We start from the raw sequence: 24,353 nt of genomic DNA on the forward strand, positions 1-24,353 counted from the left end.
ACGACGTAGTGCAATAAATCAGCCGGCATGTAATCGTCATCGCCATCCTTCTTATCCTGCTGTGTTCTAGTTTTTGTCGCACACGCACTTGCGCATCACTGACATGCTGCGCAGTGCAGTAATAGTTTGGACAACAACAATTCATGCTACGCAGGCAGCTATCCTTTGGGTAGACACACAACACACCAATGATACATGGCTTGTCAGAAATGAGAAAGATGCCACCGTCAGGCATTAAACAAGTGTGGTCCGGAGTGCACTCCACCTAGCTCTTGCTTCAGAAAAAAGAGAACATTGATCCATGTTCTCTACATGTGTCTCTTTTTAATTCCACTTATCTTTATTTGCCTGCTTCACGCGTGTAGAGCTCATCTAGCTGCCTTTTCTAACACGGTGACCCAGTGACCCAAATTGTCATCCAACTTGGGTTACTGAGCACGAGCTCGTGATGGGGTCATCCGCCGTCGTTATTCCTGATATGAGATCCGACTCGTCTTTTGACGTCGTCGTCACGCACTCTACGCCACATCAGTGACCAAGTCGCGTAATAGCTTGTTTGAAATACTCTCTTTTCATTGAGCGCTGGTCTTGCTACAGCTTATTGGCAGTTCGTCCCTCAGAAGTGTCGATAAAAACAATAAGCGCTGGTACCCCCCCCCCCCTCAAGGCCTGCTACAAAGAACATTGGCGTATGTGTGAATGAAAAGCGGCAGCCATGAAATAAACACAATTCGAAGATAACTGCGTATGAGCACATGAACCAATGGCCCAGCATTCACTAGACCAAGCGGAACACTTGTGTTTATAAAATGTATACTAGATTTGAGAAAAGTTGTTTTCCTTGCATCTCTCTGAGACAAACCTGCAATGATTGTTATGTGTCAATTCTAGCTTCGTCTTACAATGAGGGTTCCATGCTGAATTTTGTACAGACTGTACAGGTGCGGGAAAGGAGCTATTTGGTTTGGGAAGGGAGGCATACAGCCACTTTCATTGGGGTGTTTTCTCGCAATTTGAATACTAGCATTAAGTTGGGAGTGCAGAGCTACTTTGGAGCGCACCATCGCACATGGCAAATATTCGTAAATATTTCGCACCGTCTGACGCATACTTGTTCACTCTTCTCCCTTTGGTCAGCGTCCAATAATTGTTTATTATATTGTCTTAGTGTTGATGTCCCTACACACCTCATCCTTGCAGAGACAATACGTGAACATTCTGGAGGTACATCGCCTACGAATGGAAGATTACATGGTTAGCATGTGTGAAAGCAAATGTGGAAATGCATATGCAATTATCCCATGTGACACATGATGCCGATGTAAATATCTGTCGCATAATAGCTGTTACATTCATGAAAACCTACTCTTCCTTATGTGGATTACACACAAACAAAACCTGAACATTAGGCAACAAGACTGTATATAGGTTTCTCAATGTTGCAGGATTAACAATGTTTGCAATATGACTGGGAAGACCATTTCAATATTCGGTACCTTGCTGCAGGGCGGAGGAGTTACTCGCGCGTGTTTTGCCAAAAAGAGGTTGAAAACTATTCTAATTTTGCAGGTGTCCTGATGAATGGGGTAAGGAAGATGGATATTTGTTATAAATGAAGGGTTTTGGTGCTGTGCTGACCCATATTTATGAGAAGAGAGGTGCATGCCAGCAGCTGTAAACGGCATTTTTGACGAAAACATGTCAGTCAACATGGCGCTGAAATGAAGATGATCATTGTTATTGTTCTGTCTCAGCAGCCATCATTGAGCTGCAGTAAACATTTCTTTGTACAGAGTCATTTATATATCTTGCAAATGGACTATTATGGTAATTTTGGTACTGACGTCACTTACAATATTTTCAGCAGCCATCTTCAACAATATGAACAGCGATGGCGGGATAGCTTTAGGTATTGAATAAGCTATTGTATCAGCGTAGCTCGCCGGGCGGCTTTATATGCCACGCACGCTATAAATCTTGCATTTCAATGAGGTGTTGTTTTCTCTTTTTCCTCTTCTCGATAAATAACTACGCGCAAGCTTAAAATTTATGTATAAATTTTTGACCATCTGAGTTGGGTGTACCGCGCTGTTATATTAGTAAACTTCATTTTTTTATAACTAACGGGTCTTTGGTCGCAAGGTTGGAAAATGTAGATATGACCACTTAAGGAATTGAACAGATTTGACGTTAGACAAGCCATATCTGCGCAGAAATGGAATAGAAGTGACTAAATGTGGTCTCTTTAAGGCCTATATAGAACATTCGAGATAATTATCTCAGAACAAGCGGCGGGTATTCTCACATATACAAAGATACGCAAATATATGAACTAAGCAATAGTACATTTCTTTAGATATTTTAACAGAAAAGTGCACTTATTTGCATGCAGAGTAATTGCATGTTTGGACACTTGTCTTGTAAAAAGCTCAGATATTACGAGACGCCAGAGGTAAAACAGATGACCCACATCAAGCGTTAGGGCCGACATTTTTGCTGCCTTAGACTGGCCGTCGTGATAAGGAAAATACCTTACGATTATTGTTAAGAAATGGGGAACGGGTTGCTACGCCCTGATCGGCAGCTATCTTAGGCAACTTTACAAGGAAGATTTATAGCTAATAGGTAGCAGACAAAATATTAGAAATAAGTAGACAAAACCTAGATTGAACAAAATGCATAAATATCTTGATTTCCTCAAGCGCGCTAGATGACCATTTTTCACCAGCCCATTCCAAAGAAAATATCATTCAATTGAAGACGCGAGTATAATTAATAAATGGCAGCAACCAAGGAAGGGCAAGCAGCACCGGTATCTTATTGTCTGTGGCGGTGTGCTATCAATTTCAAAGTCGCGGCTTCTATCACAGTGGCAGTAGTTGCATTTATATGGGGAAGAGTCTGAAAATGCTCGTGTGGGTGAATAATATTAAGCCGCAGTTGTTCAAAAGTAATCCGGAGCTCCCCACTACGGCATGCCCGAAAGTCAGATAATGGTGATGGGACGCAATACCGCAGAATTCTTATTGATTTCGAAGTAAGTGCCCGGAACGATGACCGCCGCTGCATTTGGACAACTAATACTAACCAGCGATAGCAAACATGCCGCGTATTTGCGGCACTGCCCGTCCTGTAATGTAAAAAGAAGAGAGATTGCAAGGACCCAAGTCAGGTAGAACATTTCATTGAGGAAGAAGCAAGGCAGGTATCATACCTACCAAAAAAGCAGCTTTCCCGGAACGACGCGTCATAGAGCAGCGCCACAACGGCAACCGATGGCTGTTCGGCCCATGCACAGTAAGGTGGAGATGAAGCCATCCGCCCTTTCGGTGGATGGCGTCCCATTTTTTAATGCGAGGCTTTCACAGCAAGAACGCAGCTCGCCATAGCGGAAGTCCAGCGAATCGTAAGAGGCGATGAAAACAACACCGAGCTTGGCGGTGCAGTCAGCGCTCAATGAGCAGAGCGATTCTATCGTGCGCTCCAAAAAAGGCAAACCACGCGCCATGGAACCCGGGAATGGCCCACTTCATTTTATAAACACGCAACATTTCTACTATGAACAAAGACGCTATAACGGAGTGCAAGAGCACTTATCTGTAACCCCGGCGATGTCTGAGAACTCCTCTATAGATATAGTCCAAATGTGCTGTGTGTTCAATTGACAGACTTAAAACGAACGCATACAACTTTCCAGCAAAATTAAATTGTTTACAAAGACAGTGATGATGCCTGCGTCTCATCTTGTGGTGTGGTAATAATCGTGTACATGTCTGTAGCTTGTCAGCATTTACCACTATGCACACCCTTCGACGTAGTGTCATCGAGGGCTATCCTGTTTGATACATTGGCCACTGTCTGCTCTTGATATATTCCTCCAAATTTGAAGTTCAGCAAAACATATTTCTACGACCACATCGACCACTTTCCAGAACCAGACGCACTCGTGGGAGATCTCGGTGACCACAGTGCTCCATAGAGAGACTGCGGGTTCGACTCGAGAGGTCACCTGATGGGAATATTTCTCATCAGCTCCGTTGTAATCCGCTTGATCAAAGAGGCGACCAATGAAAATTCGAATAATAATAAGCAGTCATCTATGTATTTAACGCTCGAGTCGTCCGGACTCTCTCGCGCCAAAGAAAAGAATGGCATCGGGAATCCTTTTCGAAAAGAGGATCTCCCTACAATGTTGAACATGCACACGTTATATGACTGTCCTCGGTATATGCCTCCATGCATGTAGCCTCCGTTGTTTGGAATAATATTAAAATAATGCCCTCATTCAAGACGATATTCTGTCAGACTTTTCAGCATATACGACTCCATAGCGTAGTCTGCAGTTGGAATAATCGACACCCGAGAAAAGGTGATTCCAGAAAAAAAAACGTCAGTTATGTGAAAGAAGTGTACTCTGGTGGAATCGATTTGAGAGGTAAACGTAAACGACAGAATAAAGCTATGGAAAATCTGCCCCAGCAGTTGGGGTGATCGCCCGTGCAGGGCACAGATTTCAGCAAAGCGGCGTTCGACGTGAACAGCACCGGAGAGCTTATGTTGTTCATCTTCTTTGTTATATATATATATATATATATATATATATATATATATATATATATATATATATATATATATATATATATATATATATATATATATATATATAATATTTGGGGTTTTACGTGCCAAAACCACTTTCTGATTGTGAGGCACGCCGTAGTGGAGGACTCCGAAAATTTTGACCACCTGGGGTTCTTTAACGTGCACCTAAATCTAAGCACACGGGTGTTTTCGCATTACGCCCCCATCGAAATGCGGCCTCCCTTTCGATCCCGCGACCTCGTGCTCAGCAGCCCAACACCATAGCCACTGAGCAACCACGGCGGAATAAATATTTATATGTATATATATATATATATATATATATATATAAGTGTTAGGAAATCGTTTAAAAAGTACAATGAAAAGCAAAACGTAGTGCTGTCGTTTTTCTTTGCAAATGGCGAATACAGAAACAAAGCTATTCCTTGTGCCTGACTAAATGCGGCAGCACTGACGTCATACATGTGAAGGGTATGACTCTTGAAGTCCCCAGCGGGGTACCGTTGAGATTTTTCGTTTTTATCTGCGCACTGACATGTCAAGCAAAAGTTATGTACGCAATCGACAACAGCATATTCTAATCGTTCAGATCCGCCAAAACACATCAGATGGGCGCAGCCGGCACGAGATTTCTGTCTATTGCTGAAGGGGACAAAACGAACATGCGTTCCGGTTGCGTTTATCTAGAAAAGAAGATGACGGCGCAAAATGAGTTCGAAGTGCTCCGTCATGGTTTCCAGGCTTTAATATCCACCCCTCGTCCCCTGCGGCTCCGCTACACTTATCAATGCGCCAGCGGCGTGTTGTCATGATGCCGCGACCACCACATAACTTGAAGCCCTGTATCGAGCTGCCGCCACTATGAAAGCCGTGTATCCGTGGCTATTCACTTGGGAGCGCTTGCGTAGGGAAGAGGGAGTGCGTGTCTCTTTCGTATTTTAGATGTTTCGCGCGATTTTGATTTTTCTCGAAAAAACCAACGATGCAATGCTCAGCACGAAAAAGGTGCTTGATTTGAAGGGTGGTTGACGTGCCGACAAATTTGGAACTGATGTGTTTGTGATTCAAGCAATAATGAAAAAGTTCACTAGTTAAAAGCAATATATAATTATACGTCGTGATGAAAAAAAATACTGTCTGTAAACAAACACGACTGCCACTACTATGCAGTCGGTACAATTTCTCTAAGCTCTTGGTTCGTTTTTTAAAAAAATATTTTTCCAAGTTAACAGGGACACCTAGTATACGAACAACCTAGAGCCAACAGACAATAAAGCCACGAAAAACATCAGTGTGGTTCCATCGGCAACAAGTTATAATTTTTTTCCACTTTCATTTACTTTTCCTTTATTATGGTCTACACCTAAATTTCCAGCACAGCTGATTTCCGCGATGTTTCCCTGGCTTCGCTGTCTATTGGCTTTATATGTTTATCATGAACAAAAATCAAGCCGATTGGTCTTCCTTCATCTCTCGTTCATATATATATATATATATATATATATATATATATATATCGCTATAGTATGTCCTTGTAAAAGGCTAGTATTTGTAGGTTTGCTTAAACGTACCAGCATGAACAATCTAGCATAGCAGATAATTCAAGAGAAAATATGCAACACCGTACAAGCTATGCCAGTTTTTAAAGTCGCGGCTTTAAACCAAACAACTCATACACCTTTGAATATACCTTTAAAAAATAAATTACAAACAGTGAATTGTCAGAGATGATGACACACAAAACGAAACTTATTTCTTTGTTTTCTTTCATGGAATGCGGCCGCGTTGACGTCCCTTGTAGGCAAGATTGATTAGGTGTTTGCATAGAGATACGTGCAGCTGAACTGCCAATGAGCGCTGTTCAACGTGTATCAGGCACTATAAAAGCACCATTACAAAGATACCATTCTCCACTTCGCTCACGGCTTTCTGCACAACTAGTACATACTCGACATAAAAGGTAAGTATAGCCTTCCCTCTCTTCGTACGAATTTAGCGTGCGTTTGGTTCGGTATAGCAATATCTAGACCAACATGTTTTTTTGCAAAAGCATTATCTCAGTTAGAGCAACATATGAGATAATTATCAACATCTTTTTTTCGAGCGTATCCTTTGTCTTTTTCTACCTGATTGCTCAGGCGGACGTGATCCATTGTAGAATTTCTCCTCCTTACGCCTGCTTTCTTAGTTGACTGAAGTAAAGTACTGTCCCGAATTTGTTAGTAATTATATTACCAACAAATTCATAGCCTTGCCGATTCATAGCCTTGCCAGGCTATGTATAGTTATCTTTCACGTGCATAATAATATTCAACTCTACAGTTGCACTCTATCTGTTAAGGTCCTCAATAATTTCTTATAATGCATCCTCATTGTTCCTGAATAGGAGGATCTCATCTGCAAACCGACGGTTGCAGAGATATTCGCCGTTGATCCTCACTCCTAAGCCTACCCAGTTTAATAGCTTGAATACTTCTTCCAATCACGCAGTGACTAGCATTGGAGAGACTGTGTCTCGTACCCTGACCCCTTTCTTTATAGGTATATTTCTACTTTTTCTTGTGGAGAATGAAGTGATCTGTGAAATTTTTGTAGATATTTCCCAAGACTTTTACGTAAGCCTCCTGTACATCCTGATGGCGTAATGCCTCCATGAATACTGGTATCTCTACTGAATCAAATGTTTTTTTTCTTAGTCTGTGAAAGCCATATAGAGAGGCTGATTGTACTCTAGCGATTTCTCAATCAGCCGATTGATGACACGGATGCGATTCATTGTACACTATTTCTTCCTGAAGCTAGCCTGTTGCCTTAGTTGACTGATGTCAAGTGTGGCCCTTATTCTGTTGAAAATTATCTTGGTGACTATATTATACAAGAGCGGAAGTAAGCTAAAGGGTCTCTTATTTTTCAGTGTTTTAACGTCTCCCTTTTCGTTGACTAGTATAATGTTGGCATTCTTCCAGTTCTCTGGGACCCTTGATGTCGTGAGATATTTCGTATAAAGAGTCGTGAGCTTTCCAGCATGACGTCTCCTCAATCTTCGAATAAATAGCAGGGAAGAAGTTTAGGCGTGTTGCTAGTTCAATCATAAACTGGGATACATAGCGCAAGAATGACACAAGGACAAAGGAAGAACACGGGATGAGCGCTAACTTTCAACAATTTCTTTACAATCGCGAGTAAAGTATATCGTACTTTACGTATAAAGTACTTTAGTATATCGCGAGTGCCGACGCCTTTCACGATAACCCCGAGAATTATGTTTAGCAATCGCTGCTTTTCCTGTTCCTCGTGCCAAGAAAACAATACGGTGCTTTCTCGGCATGTTTGCATGCGGTCGCTGCTTCATTTTTCGTTGATCCCGAATCGCCGAACCACTGACAATAAAAATGGTGCGCTTTTGAGCTGCCCTGATGCGCACGAGGCAGCTCTCACCGAGTTAGAAGCAGCACTTGCATAAAACATCAGCCCTTGCTCAACTCAATCAGGACGCTCACACCAAGGTGCATATTCAAGCAGGTGCCTTTGCTGGCACCGTCCTTGCCCTGTAGCACCAGGACATTGAATGTTCTATTGCTCACACCTGCAATCGTCTTGGGCGCTAAAGCTAATTACGACAACTTTGAGAAAAAAACATTTTATGGTTAGCTTGTCCGCGGGCCCGCCATTAAGTTAGCGAGGACGCATAATTTTTATCTCCAAATGGCTATACTATTACCTGTACGCCCATACACATGCACACGTATATATTCACCTAATAGTAAATGAGAAAGGCAAAATGAATTAATAGCATGTGCCTTCACGCATTTCGTCTGGTTGGCAATTTGTGCTCTTGCTGACCTGATGCCACATCATACGAGAGAGTATGTATAATCGAACGAGTATCCTTATGTTGAGTGTTAGCAAAGTTTTTGTTGAGGAGAGTTACACGTAATGCTCACGAATCTATGCATACTTGACTTTCTTGTTTGGTGTGACACTGCTCAATGTACAATATGCGTGACTGGCTTGTCAACAGGTGCTGAAAACAGCGGGATGTGCTTCTTTACACTGAAGACTTCAGCTTTGGTGATTGTGCTAACCATGCACTTCGCACTTGTTGCACCTAATCCTCAGCAATGCATTGGAAGGAATGACCAAAGACGTAAGTGACTATGAAACAGAAAAAAAATGTGGTTTACCCTAATGCAGCACAAATCTACAAAGAAACGTATTAATGTTTCTCTGAAACAAAGCTTCGCAGGTGAAGAAAAATTTGTCCTCTTTCTTTAAACAATTTTTCCTACAGCCACGAAGCTTTGTTTCTGAGAAAGCCATGTGGTTTCAATTTGTAGCTTAGTGCTTGAGCCGCATGGATTGAAATTAGTTTCCCTTTCAGAAAATTTAATCCTCCTTTCGAGCTTCCATGGAACTTATTTGAAAGAAAAGCTAGAAGTGTAAACTGTAATGCTAAGAGATCGCGTGAAAACATTGGTAAATAGAACTTGCGAAGTGTTGTTCTAAATGTGGAAACTCGAAAACAGGGGGGAAAAGACGCTAAAAGCTGCCAGCTTCAAACACCATGTAAACACGAAATATTTTTTTCTGCAAGTAAAAAAATAATATGGAGGGTAAAGGCAGCCATCGGAACTAAGTAGGTTTGCAAAATATGTGGTAGCAACGCCGCACAATCAGCTCATTTGCTAATATCAGCCAAATAAAGCGTTCTTAAGCTGGTGTCATTTTTATGGTAGACAACCTACAGTGTAATTAGCATCCGTGTATTCTGGGACGAACTGAAATGATCTAAACAAAATATATATCAAAACTCGATTGATTCAATTTAATGCAGAATGCACCTATTTGTAAAATAAATTTGTAAATAAACGCAGCAATGTCAGCCTGTTTGCCAAACAATTGAGTGAAGCCCTTCACCAGAAAGCATTCTGATATGCGTAATGCACGTCTCAACTTCTGTATCCTGCAGTTAAAGTGCATTCACGGCTGCTACCACAATGGGACTACTTTACGTTAGCACTGGTGCACAGCGGCTCCCTGTTTACAAGAGAGTATTTAAGCTTGAATTTAAAATTCGCCTTGAAATGTGCATGTTCTTATAGATATTGGATTCTGCTACTGTTAGGATGGATGAAAAAAACTTTAATAAATTGAAAATGACATAGCTGGTTCAATGGCTGTAATGAATCATATCATTATTATTTATTGCTTACAGTTTTTTAATACATGCAAAGATGTAAAATTCATGTTCTGTACGCACACTAGAGCATGTTTCTCATGAAATTTGTAAAGTCCACGGGCGCTACAACGTAAAACTATTTAAAATCTTTCTACTCCCGTTCGGCAATCAGCCCTCCACGGTTGGATGAAACATTTTCGGGCCAAGGCCTAGGGATGGGAAATGAACTTTGCAACTGTATCATGATAACATTCAAGATACTCGGGCAACAAGTATTTGCGATACAGATGCAAGATACTACCGCAATTGTACCCGCCACGATATTTTTCATTTGTATCTTAAGATACTTGGACACACTCGCAAATTTCTTGTTATAGATCTAGATAATGCAACAGTAAATGCGTACGCACAAGAATGTTTGCTTGGAACTTTCTTAACTCCGATCAACCTTATTCCATTTGAATGAAATTTCTGCTAAAGTATCTCAATTTTATGTCTTTCTTGCTCTAAGTATAATATTTTCACTCCTAATTAAGTTATTGGAGTTGCTTTTGCTGCTTAACACGCAAGCTCATTATATGGTACGCTGTGAGTGGTTTTTGCTTGTCTGTTTCGTAATCAATGGAAGTTACTGCTCTGCTTCCCTACGAGTGAGTACGTCGCCATCTAATTAGAAGCACGTCAATAACAATCCCCTTCACGATGACGCAGATACCGCGGTATAGTTTTCCCTTGTCTGTTAACGTATTACGCTTGACGCAATTCCAGATCCCAGAACAGGTGTACAGCAGCAATAACGCTGGCAGCGACATTTGTTTTTGTGACGCATCGTGTATACAGAAAGCATATAAAGCTGCAATGACTTTTTGTACTCTACATAGGTGCTGGCGTGAAGCGTTCGTGTGCGATATATTCACTTCCGTGCAATCGTTTTTCAATTTTTCGTCCGCGAAAAAACTTGTGCAGCTCAAAAACGTTTCCTGTAATATAGTCGAAAAAACTGATTTTGTTGCTTGCGAGCAATAATCACGTACACGAAGTGGTGCCTTATGCACAAGTGCCCCGCAAGCAGCGACATCAAGGGTTTGGTTCACAACATCCAAACGTACATGCACGAGATCCTTCAAATAGTAGATGTGTGAGGGCCACTAGATGCAAGACACCCCCTTGCCAGAATTCTGCAGAATTCTTAACAAAGCACTACGCAAGGTAATCTTTGATAATGACAAAATGGCGGTGAGTACTTACGCAGTCGCCATCTGTCGGAAGCGCCTCGCTTGCGTAGGATCAGGGATAATGCGGCGTGGTCCTCATATGTTTGGCTGTCGACGCTCAATAAAAATACCATACGCGAGCCCTCTTTGACACTGCGTCGAGTGCTCTCGACACTACAGAAGATTTTACTGTCAAAATAATAATGGTTTACAGACGCCACCTCTTTACTGAATACGCACGGCGAACGCCCACTGCGCGTGGTCGCCGCGATGGATTTGCCCAAAGCTGTTGCTTGTGTGAAATGCGGGCTGTCATTGAGACTAACATATTAGAAATATGTTCTTATAGTTGGCTGCCTGTACATTAAAAAAAATCATAACAGAATGCAGCCTCAATGCAGTGATCACAAGGGTACGCAGTGACCGACTGGCCGCCTGCATGCATCTCCGCGAACAATGTTTCGCCTTCGCTGGCAGTGGGTTTTTGCACCCTGCCGTCAGCTTTAGGCGGCAGCATATGAACGTTTGACAGTACACAAGCTAACATTGTTGTGTGGATGCAGTCCAAGCTATTCAAAAACAATTTCGTTGCAACTAGGGACTTCGACGCCTACGACGACTTGTGATGTGCCGTCGCGAAAATTCAGTCATTTTTTTTCTTTTCTTATAAACACTTGTATGTTTCAGTATCATTTTTTCTCAAGTTGCTTCGCACTGAATGCTTATCGGTCTTCTCAGCGGCTAATTTCCCGCTGCTTCTCTGTCCCAATCCGCTACATTCACCTTTTGGTGCTGACACACACATGAGCATATGCACTGCATTTCTAAAGTGCTTCTTACCATTCCCTTTCCATTCGAATGAACTTTCCAGTATCTAGCATCAGCAAGTTCACAGATGAAAGTTTGATGACATTAGCCGGCCAGCGCGCGAGGGTGAGCGTCTCCGTGGCAGCTTTCTGCTAATTGCTGAACACCGCAGGCACGATGTTTTTGCAGAAATTTTCCTCCCGGGAGTGGTTGCTGCGTACCTGACGTGGAGTCGATGGCTGCATTCCGGTTCCAAGTTTGGCGATCCAAGCTTGACGCAGCTTGTTGTTCTGCGGGCACGTGGGAAGGCTGACACCGGGCTCCGTTGTGTACGCCTTGCACTGCGGCACCGAGCAGTACAGCCTACCATGTTGACCTTATTCAAAGGCAGCCACTACCTGTTATAGGGCCTTCAATTGTTGCCAAGCACACACACGAAGTAGGAAAAACCTCCCCACTTAATCAGAACCGCCGCGCAGGTGGTACTTTAAACTTCCCTTTTCAGCTCGCTTCGGCGCTTCTGAAGCAGCCGACGCAGCCGCTGTGTTGACGCGATGCCGCATACCCCGTCATGCTGACAGCGGTGCCCACATTTCCAGTGGTGGAGCTCGCCCAAATAGCGGCATCAAAACTTGTGCGAATAACGCCGCATGTATTAACATACGTAGAACAGTATGGTGGCTACGAGCAAGTCTAATGGCGTCATGGAGGAAGGAAAAATATAGGAGGGAGCATTATGTCATGCAGCCAGCCTTAGCAAGCGAACGCTCCATGAACCCACACTGGTGGGCCAGCACGGGAGCTCTTGCGTCGAGATTACGGAGGAAGAATCTAGATTTGCTGAAATGTTTGCTTCCGAGTATGCATGCCAGTAGCTTTTATTCGGTGCGCGCTTGTTCAGCTTCCCAGCCGTGGTTCTGCCTGCGGATCGGGAACGCTAAAACCAACCGCGAACATTGACGTGCGATTATGTGGTGGGACACGAGATTGGCTTCAATCGCGTTGTGGAATGCTCCCTTCGATCATTTTTCTTCCTCCATGCATGGCACCCATAGATTTTCCTACGTTAATTGCTAAAGGGAACACTGGCGCTCACGCTGCTCAGCCACCTTGGGAAGGATTGGAAGTACGTAGATTTGTCGGATTTTCGTGCTTGCGGCTTAAGTCGTTTTTGCGACTTCGTTTATTATGCTTCATCTGCCTTCATTGTCCTATATTTTAGAGCTATGAATACTTTTTAAAGTGCCGATGACCTGCCAACACATACACCGAATACTAATTGCCGCAGTTCAGCCTGTCGAGGTGGCCAAACCAAAACCCATTAAGTGTATAAATATGTTGATTTCCAGCGAGAAATTCATAACGGCGTTCTTTGACTCTTCGTGATGCATGCGCCCGTGGCGTAATGGTTTCAATATCACGACTCTGTGCCTGAAGTATCTTATTCGAACCCACGCGATGGCCCGTTTTAATAGTGTTTCTTTAATTATTTTATTACACAGTGCATCGTTGAAAACTACGAGCTTACAATGTCACGAAGCTGTTCGAAAACATGTACATGTTCGAAGACATGTACCTCTCATAATTCCCATGCTTGCTGAAATACACCAATGAGAGCTCCCTAGACACTAGTACCAGAGTTAATTCTAGTAATTATTGTATGAAACTCAATGATGGCTCCTACGCAAATAAAATCAAAAAGAAATACAGAAAGCAAGAAGGTCGGCGGCTCGCAGACTTTCACGTGCTTGTTTTAGTTGAGCTGCCGCGTGTGCCGCCACGTGACTATGACCTACCAATATGGACACGCAGACCTCATCGTCTTCCATCGCCGCACGGTTCTGGCGGAAAGACGAAAAGATACCGCTGCCTTTCTTTTACTCGGGTGGCTTAGTGGCAGCAGTATCAACTTGAGAAGCGGAATTCCGCTGACGTTTACAGTTTCGCACGGTCATGTTGCGATACAAGACTGTATGCACGGCTATTGATACACTTCTTGTCTGACGTATCATGATATAGATACAAGAAATCCAAACAGTATATGTACCACAGTATCTAAGCTACATATATCTTTAATACTGCCAGGCGATGCCACCACCACTTCGCCTTTCTGTCCCGCGGCGTCACAAAACCGCGAAAATACACCGCGTAAATATTTCACGTACGCGTAAAAGATTCATTAATATGCCGAGAAAACTGAAATTTCTCTGAATAGCCAGTGACTGCCCCGTTCGGAATGGAATAGAGTATGGCTGCACGCTGATTGCTTTGGCCCTGGCTATACTCATAGCTCCCGAGGAGCAAGTATTTATTTGCGTGTCATTAATTATTTTTTTTGCCTGGCCGTATAACCTTATCGAGCCCTTTGGGTATGACATCGCTCTGTTAACTCTTCTTTGCTGAGGATCCGTTTTAGAGGCATTTCTAGCCTTCCGTTTCACGCCATCGCAATTTCAGCCAGCCACTGGAGGCTGAGTAAGTGGAAGCGAACCGATTGCAGAGGGCAGCAGCACCCTCCTTACCCAGTCATCTACTTTCATCGTGCAGGCTCGTCCCCTTTGAATCCCTCTCCACTTTAGTGTGGTCTTTGACTCTTGTTAGCCAATTAGATAAAAAACGCGCAATGTAGGTAATTCTATTCGCTTTGAGAGCCAACAAAACTGACCTCCTATAAACAAGGGGCCCGTTTGATTGGGCTTCCCAAACAACTCTACTGGTAACCACCCGACGCTTTCGTTGGTGGTCACGTAAATTAGACAACAGCAGATGGAAACAAAAGCGAATTGGAGTACCTTTACGTTAAACGGCTCCATAATTTCTTGTTGGAATAACTGTTAGAAGAAATAAAACCTAAAGATCGCGCTGAAAAATGAACTGATAGATAAGAAGAAAATTTTGATGACACTTTAACGTTTCTTTTGGTGTATGCAATTACGAGAATTTCTTCATTGCTGAGGAAAGAAAACTAAGGATAACGGTTTCATATAGGTAGTCCTCAAAATATTGGCAAGCGCGCATTACTTTTATTTTTTTTCGAATACTCATTTACACCGGAGACCAACTGTACCCAGGCAATTTAACTGTACACCACCTTTCGACATGTCACGGCTGCGCCCGCTACTATTATTGCTCTTTAAGTGTTACTTTAGATGAACAAGTCCACCAACTAAAGAGTTACACTCGAGGCTCAGCGTTCCAACTCTTGCGGGTTCCACACTGGTGCTACGAGTTGCAGATAAGTGCTTGCATTTGTGTGGTGCTTGCTAATTTCCCGCATATATTTTATACTTTGCTAAAGCAAATTGCCAAGTATTCAACACAAAGGCGGGCAGTATATGAATCGTAAAATGGACTAAAACAAAATTTGTAAATAAATGAATCAAATAATAAATTTAAAAACGGTTTGCATATGACTGCACAACCGACATCGAAACAATGAGAATTAAGTTCCCCGAAAGTTGGCGAAATAATCACACAAGGTTACTCAATTCAGGATAAACTGCAAAATTAATTTCATCGCGCACACATTTAGAGGATGACGATGCAGGAAATTGACGCAATACGTAAGTTATTGCTCACAAGAAAGAAGAACCAGTAGAAAAAAAAAAGGGTTCTGTAACAGGAGGAGAAAAATTATTTATTTATTTATATGAGCATACTATCAGCCCTTTACAGGGCCGAGATAGGAATAAGTAAAATAACGTATTACATGCTATACAACAATAAAGGTAAACACATAGCAGTGCATATGATCAGGTATACACAAACAATATTAAGAACAATTCATGACATTTAGTGCATCAGATTGTGGTAATTAGTACAGCACTATAGGGTAACAAAAACTTAAATCACGCGCAACTAAGAAGAGTATTGTTGAAGTTGGGCACGACACTGCTCGCAGTCTGTCGCGCTTACCACTCTCTCCGGCAGTTTATTCAATTCTCTCTCGGTTTGCGAAAAAGGAAGAATATTTAAAACAATCCTTAGAAAATGTACCTTCTTTCACGTACTTTGAATGTTCATTCCTTACTACCCGCAACGTTGTATTGGTGATGTAGCGTTCCTTGTTTACCAGCACCATGTGATTTATAATGCTGTAAAAAAGGCTCCGCCTTTTCTGTTTCCTTCGCATTTTAAGTAAAAGAAGGTTTGCCTTTTCATAAAGCGTTGACACCGAGTCTTGTCTTCGATATTTGGAAAAAATGAAGCGCAAGGCACGCCGTTGCACACCTTCTAGTTTTAGTGCGTTCTTTTGGTCGTACGGAGCCCAGACTTTGTACGCATTTCTATTATATGTCGAACTACTATCTTGTATACGATAAGCTAGGATTCGGCGGGTGCTTGTTTGAAAGTCCGTCGAATAAATCCTAAGCTTTGATTTGCCTTGCCTACTATATTGTCAATGTGGGTCGTCCAACTCATACTTGCAGTCAAAGTTACACCCAAGTACTTGTATTCGGTCACTCGAGTTAGTGGGGTACCCGATAGGGAGTAGTTAAACTGTAAAGGGGCGTGTTTTTGCGATATTGTCATGCATATAGCTTAATCCAAGTTCAGTGAGATTTGCCATTTCCTACACCATTTATGTATTTGATCGAAGTAAGAATTAAGTTTTAAGAATAATTTAGCAGACGCGCATTAATGAAATTGGCCCCAGTGTCTCCTAATGTCGCATAGAGTTTTCTAAATAAGTAAAGCGCCGTTTCATCGCTGTTTAGTAGTTTATAGCGTTTCTAGGTCGCACTTGAGCTTGTTCGACATGGTGTACAAACTATTTACCTTTTATCGCATCCTCGTAATCCATGATAGTTCTAGCAGGCTCTTTCTGTTATTGAGCGCAGGGTGCGGTGCACAAGTATTCACTGCCAAGAAAGAGGTACTATTCCTAATAATAAGCTCTGTATGCAAACTTATAGTTGTTGTGTAGCTCCGAGCACTGTATAAATTAAGAACGCTTTCAAGTAAAACAGAGGAATGGAGTTTATATATCCGGTTTCTTATTGCGGGTAGATCACGGAGCTCTGTTTGGAAGCGTATGTAGCATACAATTATTGTACAGTATGAGCACGAGTATAACAATGTTGTTTGCAACCCGAAAAAAATATTGCCAATTCCGCAAGAATGATTTGCTCCAAAGTTTGCTATCTGGAGAAGCTGCTCTGCCCTTCTTGTTTTCTTCATAACTAGGTGGTAATATGACCCGTCAGTCATTTCTAAGCACGTCTCAGATTCCTCTGCGCAAGAGAGGGCAACCCGAAAAAGAATTCAAACATTATTGCAGAAGCATATATTTCGCTCACTGAAATAAATTATTATTTAATATGTATATGAAATACTTTATTATTTATTTATCGTGGCATGAGCGACAACAAAACTGTAATCATGATTTATGTTTTTATAGGGGGTTGCACGTTTGGTAACCATCCTATTCAGCGGGGTCAAACTGCAACTCTGGAGAACCCTTGCGTTCGAGTTACGTGCTCATCGGATGGACGACACATGACAGTTACAGGGTAAGCAATCTTTGCTCGTGGCGCATATGTAAGCTCTTATGTGAAATAACGTGTAATGCAAGTCTTATTTACTCATACGCGTTAATAACTCTAGTTAAGCACCTTACGCCTGGTTAGTAACATCTATTCAACGACGCACACTCAGCCGGACAGAAACCACACTTTAACTTTCACGCAAACGCATAAGAGAGAAACAGCTCACAATCACGAGTGCCATTCTCTTAAGTTAGCGAGTGGTACTACCTTCGTCAACGGCCACCTAGGTCAGAAATGCGACCACCGAGCTGATCACTACGGTAGTGGTTAATGTCGCTCACGATAACACTGTTACTTATTGCCGCCGCATAGAACGCCCACATACGGCAGTCTTTTTTTACCGCATACGATTAGTTACGGGAAATATTCCCGCGCAAGTACGCTCGCAAGGCGAATACTTAACTGACCGGTAAGCGAAACCACTTAGCAGTGGCGTTAGGAATCTGAGCTGCTTGTATTAAACAACCCACTTTTAAACATTCGCCTCAGCTGACTCGCATGCAGTGTCCTAGGTGAGCACTTTCAAGCACATCCTTAAAAAATTATTCGCAAACCCTACGCGTCATTCATACATGTTCAACTCCCATTCACACCAGCCGTATTCTACCTACAGTATGAAATTGAGGACGCGATAGCTTTTGCGATTCTCCCAGAACGCCTGTGCCATTCGAAAAACAGAATATTAACACAGAAAAGTCGGTACTTTCCCACATTACTACAAATATGTGAATTACACACGCAATTCAAGTATAGTCTACTCAACACGCATGACCTGGCTAGTGGCTCGATGTAGACAAGGTCGCACGTTTAGTTCACCAAATGCAAGAACAGCCTACTTGGTATTCAGTACTTGTAGACTTCAAAACAACATTTTACTGCATTTGCAAACGGGATCGGCGGAACGATCGCATAATAAAAATTCAAACATCGCAATCGATATATGCCATGCGTAATGGGTGTTCAATAATAAATTACATCATCACTTGGCATGTTGTATATTGGGAACACTGGTCAACGCCTGAAAATCCGCTTTCGCTAACACGCGAACGATGTCTTGTCGACCGTGAAAATGTCGCCAAGTCGGCACCCATTGTCGCAGGTGTGCAGTCAAACACACCTTCCACAACTGAACTCTCGTGATCAAATCTAAATGAGAGCGGAAGGGGAAGATAGCCGATGTTTCAATATCTCAAGGTGACCATGATCAACATGGCGTTCATTAATCTTTGATATTAACTTATGGCTTGTGCGTCTTATGCCTGGGCGTATCGTGCGGTAGTGCGGTGGTGGTCATGCTGTTTTCGTTCCTCTTCTTGCCTTCCGGCTTTTAAAGCGAAGTTTTCTTCGACTTTTCCACGGCTGCTGCTGCTGCTGTTGCGGCTCATCGCATCGAGGGATGGTGGAGAGCATGTGTATACATGACAGGGAAGAGAAAGGCGACGCGTAAAACTCGTTTTGACCCCAGCGCGTCCAATGTGCATGATGCCCTCTCCAGCTACCTCCACGCTGCTGCTATTTCTGAAAAATGAACACCATGCCAATATGTCAAGCGCACAAACTACGCAGAGCTACAGAATCACAGTCGCATTATTGAAAGCGCACCGCAGGATGCACGGAACACTGCGGAAGCGGTCGACCATGAAATCAACGCTTCTGTGCCTGCCTCGATAGCTTTGCGGCTATGGCATTGCTAGAGGTCGCGGATTTGATGCCAACGGTGGCAACTGCGTTTCGACGGGGGCGAAACAGTAAACGAACGCGCACACCGATTTTGGGACACGTTAACTAACACCACTGTGTCAAAATTAATCCGGAGTCCGCATCTACGGCATGGCTCATAATGCGATAGCGGTTTTGGCACGTACAGCCCCGTAATTCAATTCGCGTTCAATATTTCAGCCACAGTTGGATATGCCACGTAAGGAAATTACAATGTTCTACCCTCTTAGAGGTTACGAAACAACGCTCACCACGGCTCAAGCAAGCACCTCTTTCTGTGTGTTCTGCCTACTACGCAGACAAACAGCAATGGTGTACGCAAGTTAACGTTTAACATCAACTCACCCCTGTTGTGTTAGACTAAACGTTGAGTTAAGATTTAGCCGTTGACATCCCTTCTAATTATCGTAAATCAAAGCATCCCGCACGGAAAGGTTGGCTTGCATCGATTCCTACAGTGCGTGGGACCTGCATATTTTTTTCTATATTATTCTTCCCCTTGCACAATTGTGCCGAACTATATATATGTTCGTTCGAACTTAGCACTTGCCCGGCGTCGCTTTTTTCTGTGGCCTTCTTATCTGCGAGCTGCAAGTGTACTATAGCATACTAGTTCTGCGGAAGCACTTCAATGTAACAAGTAATAAAAGAACGGAGAAAATGAGAGTACTAAATTTAGTTAAACGTTCCTAATTATGCCAAGAATATCAGCCCATTTACTAGCAAACATTGCACTCACCTAGTCACCCAGCGTTCGAGTATGTTTTTGTCAGTGCGCACGGTAGGCAAGTTTCCGCTGGGCGCCTTCCTGATATTGTGCTGAACAGAAAAGAAAGAGAGAAAGAAAGAAAGAGAAAAAGAAAGAGGAGAAAGTGAAACAAATCAGTTTTGTTTATAAAATGAAGGAAAATCTTGTTAGTGGACAAAACGTTTCATTCACATATTCCGTTTCGTGCACAAATTCTTAAAACATGAAATGCTTATGCATGTTGACCACAACGCTGAAAATTACAAACTCTCATATGATGTTGCTGTCGACACATCAGCCATTTCTCGATATTGATAGAATAAGTTTGCTAGGCTTCGACAGAATATGCCGGGTAAGATACGTATATCCCGATGTTTCAAGCCGCATTGGTGTGACAACGCAGGGTCGGGTGTGCTGCCAAGATCCATTCAGAGTAAAGGAAACCTAACCAACCATAATGGGAAATATAACCATCAGTCGCCAATATTCCTAAACATCTGCAGGGTTTATTGGCTACCGCGGCCTCTACTAGTATGTTTTGGAACCAACGAGACATCCCATGGCTTCCAGTTTTATATACGCCCGGCTATTCACCAGCTTTGCCACACAATGGGTTGAATTAGGAAGTACATCTTGCTGGGGTAGTCGGTTCATATTGCTGAGTAGGCCATAAATATGAACGCTTGGCGCGAACACGAAAGGATGGGAAGGAACTCTCCTTCTTCCCTCCTGTCCTTCCTTGTTTGCGCCAAGCGAACGTATTTCTCGTCTACTCAGCAATGGGCTGAATTTTCACTTCAATATACACTGAAGTTGCTCATTGTTCTGAGGGCATGTAATTTGCTATCGCGGAGTGCTACCTTGCAAAATATGGATCATGGAAGAAGACTACACGATGCTTTCAAACTCTTCAACAAGCAAGGTTTCACAATGGCCGCAATTTATACAATAATTGAAAATCTGCTGCAGAGCCTCCCTATTGTTTCACTCCTTTCCATCAAATTTGATCTTGGTGAAAGTTGTTCTTACAGGATGTCGAGCGGAATTTGGCACTATTCCTAAAATGTATTTATAAGGGTGCAAATTGGTTGAATTCGCAAGTTACTGCGCAGTCAATAATTAAGCAACGTAAGTGGAACCTTTACTACACAAGGCCCATTACGCGCACAGTGCTTTGTTTAGTACCACGAGCATCCGAGATAATGCTCACGTGTCTCACAAAAGGTATAAATATAGGCGTGAAACGGGAATTATGGTAATGTTTTGAAATGCGTAACTAAGCCAGGAACGTTAAGCCTTTCCCACAAGTAACCTTACAAAAATACCAACTCTTTCCACTGAATGTAAACTTGGTGTCACCTATGGTTTTCTAGACAGTGGGACACTCAGCGGCCAATGGCAGCATAAAACGTCCGGGAATTGTTAGATAATTTTAACCTTTAGCTTGTGCATACAAAAATAACTTCGTCTCTTCCACTATAGCCTTGCTGGCTGTTATAGTTTTGTGAAGAAAGTGGTCAAAATTACGTGCACCCCGAAACACGCATTTTAACGTGTCGGAGCGATATGCTATAATCACGCATTTAGCGTGTATAAGCGATATGCTATAATCACTCCACCCACTTTTAATCGAAGCAAATTGCTTCGTTTGCCCCATGTTTGCCCCATGTTGGCACATGGGGCAAACATATTGCCAACCACGTACCTGTGAGAGGAAAATAAGATAGAAAGTCAGGGTTCGGTTTCAGTACCAAAACCGAACATTTAGGTCCTAAAAGTTGAAGTTTCACTGTGAATACAATAAATATCGCTCCCACTTCCATGAATAGTGAGCTCTGAATGGCGTGTAGTTCTTTTTGGACAGAAGTAAACATAGGTATAGCGGCCGGACAATGCTATTTAGGGCCCTAAAATTTTATTGAAGGGTTTAACTACCGGTGGGCTTGAAACTTCGCCCACACATCAAAACGGTATATGGCCCTTTTTTCGCAGAAATGACAACCTAAAGGAATTTCGAAACCAATTAGAAAACCTTCAATGCGATACCTAAAATTCTGCTGTAAAGCTTCGGAATGTATGTAGAAGTAATTTCCTGCAAAGGCTGCTTTTATTCTACAAATTTCACACTTTTATGTTATCGTCAGCAACACATTCTCTTGTTTTTACGAAATATAAAAAAAATATGCTTTGTTTCAATATCTGACAGACCGGCAAAAGCATAAAGGCGCCTTGGAGAGCGTATGAAAAAAATGCAGAAACACATATTCTCTGTTCCCCTTCCAAGCGCATCATACACGTATGCACGTGACACTTTCGATAGAGACTACCAATAAAATGGGCTAAATATCCGCTTCTTTCATCATCTTAAATACAGCGCGCTTTCAATAAATAGACGAACACTAAATCACACGAGCACGAGCGCTGAGCTGCAACTCAGTGCCCATGTTTGCATGGCAGTTTCTGTGTTTACCCTTCGTTGAAGTCTGAATATCAACTAGCCCATCTATTGCTCCAGAGTAAGGTAGTATTGCCACCTCATTCAGGTCTCTCCTCACAGCTTGAAAACTTTGTATTTGATTCAAATGACGCGTCTAACCTGCCAATCGTAGGTTTTGTAATCTTATTTTGCGGCGGCTTAGCCGTGAGTGTTCAGAATTTCTTCATCGCATCACCTATACGTTCCTTTCATCCCGAAAACCGTAAATACTAAGATGCACTTGCGGGGCCTTCTAGACGCTATGCAGGAACCACTGTAAAATAAAATAAAGAAGGTTTCTAGACTGCTGCATGACCTCTTCCATTAAGCTTCTAGTTTTGCTCTTCGCCCAAAGGCTAGCCAGTAGTAAAAATTTCTACAAGTTCGTCCTTTGCTTGCGTAAATTTTTCTACATCATAATAGAAAATCGTACTGTTGGCTGCAAAATAAAAGAAGAAAAGAAGACATCACTATAAAAGTAAGGTAAAGTGGCAACACTACCTTTTGGTATGCTCCTCCTGAAAGAATGCATCATAGATTGGTTTTATATATTCAAAAGTAAATATTGTCTTTCTGACACTTTCTTCAGTTACCCTTTGATTTGGTGGGGGTTAAGATTTTGTTTTGAGATGCAATAATTTAGCACCATTGCATTGTTGTAGACATTCGATACGTTCAGTGCCTTTATAAATAGCAGGCTTCGTGATCAAATGCAGGTGCCCATTTGAAGCTGGACGAAACCCACACCCCGGAGGACCTCCAGCCGCTGGACAAACCCGAGCATACCCTTACTGTTGCGATAAGTGCAACCCAGTATCATAACTGGATATCACGGATAATGGAGCGAGATATAACGCGTTCAAGTGCCCTGAACGCCAACGGTGGCACAAATATCATCTATATTAGTGTAGCAGCAGTACAAATAGATCAGTGGACATGGGTTTGTGTTATGAATAAAAAAGGTTTACCGTTCCTCCATGAGTGTTTCCTTCCTGTTATCGGTGTACAGCTAAATTGTATATTGCTAATGCAGTTTTTTTTAATATTTAATAGCCTTGCCAAGTATGTTTGCTCCATTTCTTGCCATGTGTTTGGGTGTAATTGTAGTTGTGACTACATCAGTCTCCTGACTTTAAGAGAAAGCTTTAGAAGGCGTTTCTAGGGATATGGGGGAACATGGTGACTTATTGCAAATAGATCACGGCCAAATATTTATATTTCATTGCGTCATGTAAGCGCTGCCTCGCAATGCACATCTACACTTTCCTGTCTCACTGAAACTTGCCCTACAGCGCCGAGGTAGGTGATAACTGTGACCAAATATACAGGTTGCGTTCCTTCTTGACGTCCTTATTGACTGGTTGATGCGATGACCTTTCCAAAAGGCATAGCGGTTGTTATCGACATTGAAATGAAAGAGCACAGAATATTTTTGCTCACCTAGGGTTGACTACTTTCAGAAAACAGCTCTAATGGGAATTTCTTTTCTGGTCATAAGTATGGTAATAGACAACACCGACCACCTTGTCGTACGCGAGGACTTCAAGCTATGAGTATAAGTAGTGGGAAGACTACATTCAGATAACAAGTACAATATTTCCTCTCATAGATGATCGCATGGAGAGCGGCTGCAGTCAGCGTGAACTGCTCTGCAATAAAAATCTCTACACCAGTGGCAGTACGTAGAGAAAACATACTTTGGTACATGCAAACCTTGGCCGCGATAAATTGCTCCACATGAAAAGTCAAGGGGGATCATGCTACCTGAGACTACTTGTTTCAACTACCAATATCCTTTCTGTTATTGTCTTTCTTCATAATTGACCCGGAAAAGCCACGCCGGCGTCAAAACCTGGATTTAGCATTTAGCATGGCTAAGAAGAGTGTAATATAAAATTGGTCTCTCCGAAGACTCGACATGCTTATCGGTGTAATGTGAAGTCGCGCGTGGAGTGCCATGGGATGCGGATAATATCTTCGGAGTCCCGTCGCTGGATTCCTGCGCAAAAAATAATGATTCCGGCTAATTTAGAAGCATCCACTTTCCTAGGCTATGTTC

The 24,353-nt window shown here is 42.5% G+C and overlaps 1 long non-coding RNA gene across 1 annotated transcript; it reads left to right on the forward strand.

Moving 5' to 3' along the window:
• Positions 1 to 6,524: 6,524 nt before the first annotated feature.
• Positions 6,525 to 23,266, forward strand: LOC142590373 (uncharacterized). The gene is made up of 4 exons (XR_012830080.1): positions 6,525 to 6,562; positions 8,624 to 8,749; positions 17,204 to 17,315; positions 23,011 to 23,266. It is a non-coding gene; the product is annotated as an uncharacterized LOC142590373 (long non-coding RNA).
• Positions 23,267 to 24,353: the final 1,087 nt, after the last annotated feature.

This window comes from Dermacentor variabilis, chromosome 8, assembly GCF_050947875.1.
Source record: "Dermacentor variabilis isolate Ectoservices chromosome 8, ASM5094787v1, whole genome shotgun sequence".
NCBI classification, from domain to species: domain Eukaryota; kingdom Metazoa; phylum Arthropoda; class Arachnida; order Ixodida; family Ixodidae; genus Dermacentor; species Dermacentor variabilis.